Source organism: Molothrus ater, chromosome 31 (assembly GCF_012460135.2).
Source record: "Molothrus ater isolate BHLD 08-10-18 breed brown headed cowbird chromosome 31, BPBGC_Mater_1.1, whole genome shotgun sequence".
NCBI classification, from domain to species: Eukaryota; Metazoa; Chordata; class Aves; order Passeriformes; family Icteridae; genus Molothrus; species Molothrus ater.
In genome coordinates, this window is record NC_071658.1 from 1,020,342 (window position 1) to 1,025,464 (window position 5,123).

At 52.5% G+C, this 5,123-nt stretch overlaps 2 long non-coding RNA genes across 2 annotated transcripts; one reads left to right on the plus strand and one right to left on the minus strand.

The window, feature by feature from the left end:
• Nucleotides 1-341: 341 nt before the first annotated feature.
• Nucleotides 342-4,599, minus strand: LOC129047037 (uncharacterized). Its single transcript, XR_008509002.1, has 3 exons — nt 4,511-4,599; nt 3,914-4,077; nt 342-463 (listed from the first exon to the last, which is right to left on the minus strand). It is a non-coding gene; the product is annotated as an uncharacterized LOC129047037 (long non-coding RNA).
• Nucleotides 1,590-2,942, plus strand: LOC118700581 (uncharacterized). The gene is made up of 2 exons (XR_004982300.1): nt 1,590-1,675; nt 2,085-2,942. It is a non-coding gene; the product is annotated as an uncharacterized LOC118700581 (long non-coding RNA).
• Nucleotides 4,600-5,123: the final 524 nt, after the last annotated feature.

A 5,123-nucleotide genomic window follows, 5' to 3' on the forward strand; every position in this document is an offset into this window, starting at 1 on the left:
ACTAGGCCAATATTCAAGCAGCAATCAATTTATTATTTAATATGGTAAAGGATGAGCAATACAGCGCTGGGTACAGTGAGGGAAGTGTTCCCTCCAACTGCACACCAATAATTGAGGGTTACAGGTATTTATAGGGATACACCTCAGTTTTTTTCAACAGTTTCTATTCCCAATTTTTACTCATCAGCAATTTTTATTCCAAATTATTACATCACAATTCTATACACTATTGTGATTTGAATTTCTCAGGATGTATTTTCAAAGGAGTATCCCTAGATTGTGTAGGTCCAGTTTCCAAAAGAAGAAAGACGAATCCCATCTGGTGAGTCCAGCTCCCCAGATGTGGGTCCACCTTTTAATTGCAGAGACTATAAATCTCATAACAGTGATGTCCAGCTTCCCTTTGGTCGAAACTATAAATCCTTGAGGTGATGTTCATCTTCCTTTCTCAAACTGTTTTTCTCTGCTTCCATAAGGCGTGAGATAAACATATTTCCTATATATATATTCCAAAGCTATAGTTTCAAGGATACAAGTAATATTCTAAAATTATATTTCAAAAGGTTATTATTGCAGAGCTTTTTTATGGATTAAATAGAAGCAAAAAGCAACATCCTTAACACCTTAATTCCAATGCTCCTAAATCAACCAGAGTTAATTGCAAACAAAAGATAGCTTCAAAGGCCTTTTTCCATGCTTTATTTTCATCAGTTATTATTAGAATTCACAACTATCCCATTGTCGATGTCCACACATTTCGCATTCGCAAGTACACACTTCGCCTGTTTGCACCTGACACGAAACACAGCTTTGCATCTCACAGGCAGATGAGGGATCTTTGGACCGTCCTTTACAGACTGACATCACAAAATATAAAAATAATCATGCATTTCCTCTTAAAAATAAAATTTACTGAATTAATAAAATTATAATTATTTTTCTTATTTATAAAAGTTATGCTATATTTGTATAACCATATTTGAACGTTTATATTAAAAATTCAGCCTTTTTAGCAAGCAAAAAATTTATTGGTCATTGGTTCTAAGTAACACAATTCCCTTCATTAATTCATTGACCAGTGTGGTTCTAAGGAACACAATTCCCTTCATTAATTCATTGATTTCTCCTTCTTTGTGCTAATTAGTCCCATTTTAAATCCTTTTGTCATCTTTTTTATCATTTTCACAGACAGGATAAAAGGGACCACTTTTGGGTCCAGGGAGACATTTCTGGGGCACATTTGGGGCAGTTCTGGGTCTGGGGAGGGAATTCAGAGAGAACTTGAGGGTCTGGAGGACACTTGGGGGAGCCGGGTGGGCCCTTGGAGGGGCACTCAGGGATTCTGAGGGACAGTTCGGGGTCCGGGGCAGCACTTGGGGGGCTCTGATGGGGCTCTCGGTGGGGCGCGGGAGGTGATGGGAGTTGTAGGCGCGGGTCTAATACAGTTTAACGGGGCCGGGGAGCATCACGGGAGTTCGAGGCGCAGCTGCAAGGGCTCTCGGTGGGGCGCGAGGCATGACGGGAGATGAAGTCCCGGCTGGGAGAGCGCTGGACGTGCGCCGCGGAGCATGATGGGAGCCGTAGTCCCGGAAGTGGTTCGAACGCTTTGTTTAGGGGTCTGGGAAGGCTCTTGGGGGACACTTTTGCGTCCGAGCCGCGACTTGAGATCCTAGTGGTAACGTAAACGGTTCGGGAGAACTTGCGGGGATCTCAGGGAGCTCTACCCAGGCTCTTTACGGCGTGGGGCACAGCAGGAGTTTTCGGCGCTGGACCGTGTTATGAGGGGTCTGGGGCCGCGGGGGATGAGAGGAAATGAATTCCCAGAAGTGGCTGTACCGGGCATCTGTGGGGTTGGGAGCACTGGGGGACGCTTCTGAGAGGTCCTGAATGGGCGCTGAGGGGGAACTGAGGGATCCTGGAGGGTCTGGGGGACAGTTAAGGGACAAAGAGGGGGCGGATACCGGGGGACGTTCTGTGGAGCGCGGGGCATGATGGCGTTGTAGTCCGGGCTTCAATGGGGCTCAATCGGCCCGCGGGGCATGACGGGAGTTGTAAGCACAATGAGAATATGTTGCCCACCCTAGGCACCGCCCCCGAGGCCCCGATCTCGGCGCTGATTGGCTGCGGTCGGTGATGGGCGGAAGTCTTGGCAAATGGGATGCGGAGGAGACCGGAACAGCCCATTCAACCTCTCCAGTCCCTCCCAGTACAGCCCAGTTCATCCTCAGTACAGACCAGTACAACCCCAGTACAGACCAACTGATCCCAAGTAGAACCCAGTACAATCCCAGTGCCCCTCCAGCCCCTCCCAGTACAGCCAAGTCCCTCCAAAGACACCAGAGTTTATTCCCAGTCCCTTCCAGTTCCGTCCAGTGTCATCCACAGGATGCCCCAATATCCCCAGTATGCTCCACAATGGCCCCAGTGTCCCCAGTTTGTCCCAGTATCTCCCAGTATCACTCCCAGTATGTCCTGGTATGTCCCAGTCTGTCTCAGTGCATCCCCACAGTGCATCCCAGTCCACAGATTCCCCTTCAGCATTCCTTGTGTTCCCAGGTTGTCCCAGTCCTCCCCAGTGTCACTCCCAGTATGTCCCAGTGTGTCCCACAACGTTCCTAGTGTTCCCCAGTATGTCCTGTGCAGCCCAGGCTGTCCCACAGTGTCCCTGCCCTGCGCCTCTGTCCCTGCAGGCTGTCGGCCCAGAGCAATGAGAGAGGGACAGGATCTGCCTGGCCAGGGGCTGAGGCTCAGGCCTTAGCCCTTTGCATTCCTGAACCACATCCAGGTTTGCTCAGCACCAGAGACACCTTTGCCCTGTTTGTCCCCAGCTGCCATCACTGTCTCCAGTGTTCTGCTCGGAGTGGAACCTGGGGACATTTTCCCAGTTGTGTCCCTCAGTGGGATCCAATAAAACTTCAAGAAAATTTGGAGTTTGAAACTGACTTGGAGTTTTTGACAATTTTTTTTAAGACACTCTCAGGCACTGAGTCTGATGTAAACAACACCAAAGCCCTGAGAGGGTCATTAAAGTTTTCCTAGTCCAGTGATGGAGAAAGATTTCAAAGAACTTGTAAGAAATACACATTCCTATTTTAAAGGGTGTCTTTATTAAATTTCTCTTTAGATCAGAGGTGGTTGCAGCATTCTGTGATTGATACTGACCCAGGGTCTCTCCTCAGCAGCCCTGGCCTGCTCACAGAAGCTGTGCCTGGAGCTCTGACCCAGCGTGGACAACCTTGCTCCACATTGCCCAGCCCCATCCTGTCTGTCCTCACTGCCCTGGGAGCTGCTGTGCTTGGAGAGCTGGCTGCACCCAGCCGAAGAGGGGTTTTCCTTTTTTGTGCTTTTTGCAGCAATCTCAAACTCCTGAGTTTCCCCAGTGCAAACAGACACACTGCTCAGGTGTGTGCCAGCCCCAGGTGCCACCAAAGCCACTGCAGAGCTGCCCTGGGCCAGCTGTGAGGGTGGATCATCAGCCCAAGCTGCACTGGGCCCAAGCTGCAAGGGGCTGTGGCCATTGCTGGGTTTGGCTGCCATGGGCACCGAGAGAAATTAAACTGTCCTTGGAAACACTGGGGGGGACTGGGACATACTGGGGAACACTGGGAACGCTATGGGAGACACTGGGACATACTGGGAGTGACACTTGGGAGATACTGGGAAATACTGGGGACACGAGGAATGCTGAAGGGGAATCTGTGGACTGGGATGGACTGTGGGGGTGCACTGAGACAGACTGGGACATACCAGGACATACTGGGAGTGATACTGGGACAAACTGGGGATACTGGGGCATCCTGTGGATGATACTGGGTGGAACTGGAAGGGACTGGGAATAAACTCAGGTGTCTTGGGAGGGACTTGGCTGTACTGGGAGGGATTGGAGGGGCACTGGGATTGTACAGGCTTGCACCTGGGATCAGTTGGTCTGTACTGAGGATGAGCTGGGCTGTACTGGGAGGGACTGGAGAGGTTGAATGGGCTGTTCCGGTTTCCACCGCATCCCATTTGCCGAGGCTTCCGCCCATCACCACCCGCAGCCAATCAGCGCCTGGAAAGGGACCTCGGGGGCGGTGCCTACGGTGGGCAACATATTTTCTTTGCGCTTACAACTCCCATCATGCCCCGCGGCCCGATTGAGCCCCATTGGAGCCGGGACTACAACGCCCGTCATGCCCCGCGCTCCACAGACCTCCACCCCCCCCCCTTCCCCCCCGGTATCTGCCCCGTTTTTGTCCCTTAAGTGTCCCCCCGACCCTTCAGGTCCCTCAGGGCACATGAGCGCCCATTCGGGACCCCCCAGAAGCGTCCCCGGACCCCCTGAGTGCTCCCAACCCCACAGATGCCCGGTACAGCCACTTCTGGGAATTCATCTCCTCTCATCTCCCGCGGCCCCAGACCCCTCATAACACGGTCCAGCGCCGAAAACTCCTGCTGTGCCCCACGCCGTAAAGAGCCTGGGTAGAGCTCCCTGAGATCCCCGCAAGTTCTCCCGAACCGTTTACGTTACCACGAGGATCTCAAGTCGCGGCTCGGACGCAAAAGTGTCCCCCAAGAGCCTTCCCAGACCCCTAAACAAAGCGTTCGAGCCTCTTCCGGGACTACGGCTCCCATCATGCTCCGCGGCGCACGTCCAGAGCTTTTCCAGCCGGGACTTCATCTCCCGTCATGCCCCGCGCCCCACCGAGAGCCATTGCAGCTGCGCCTCGAACTCCCGTGATGCTCCCCGGCCCCGTTAAGCTGTATTAGACCCGCGCCTACAACTCCCATCACCCCCCGCGCCCCAGAGAGCCCCATCAGAGCCCCCAAGGGCCCACCTGGACCCAGCAGGGCCCCAAATTCTCCTCCCTGACTTCCAAGGGCCCCCCTGGACCCCCAAGTGCTGCCCCGGACCCCGAACTGTCCCTCGGAATCCCTGAGTGCCCCTCCAAGTGCCCACCCGGCTCCCCCAAGTGTCCTCCAGACCCTCAAGTTCTCTTTGAATTCCCTCCCCAGACCCAGAACTGCCCCAAATGTGCCCCAGAAATGTCTCCCTGGACCCAAAAGTGGTCCCTTTTACCCTGTCTGTGAAAATGATAAAAAAGATGACAAAAAGATTTAAAATGGGACTAATTAGCATAAAG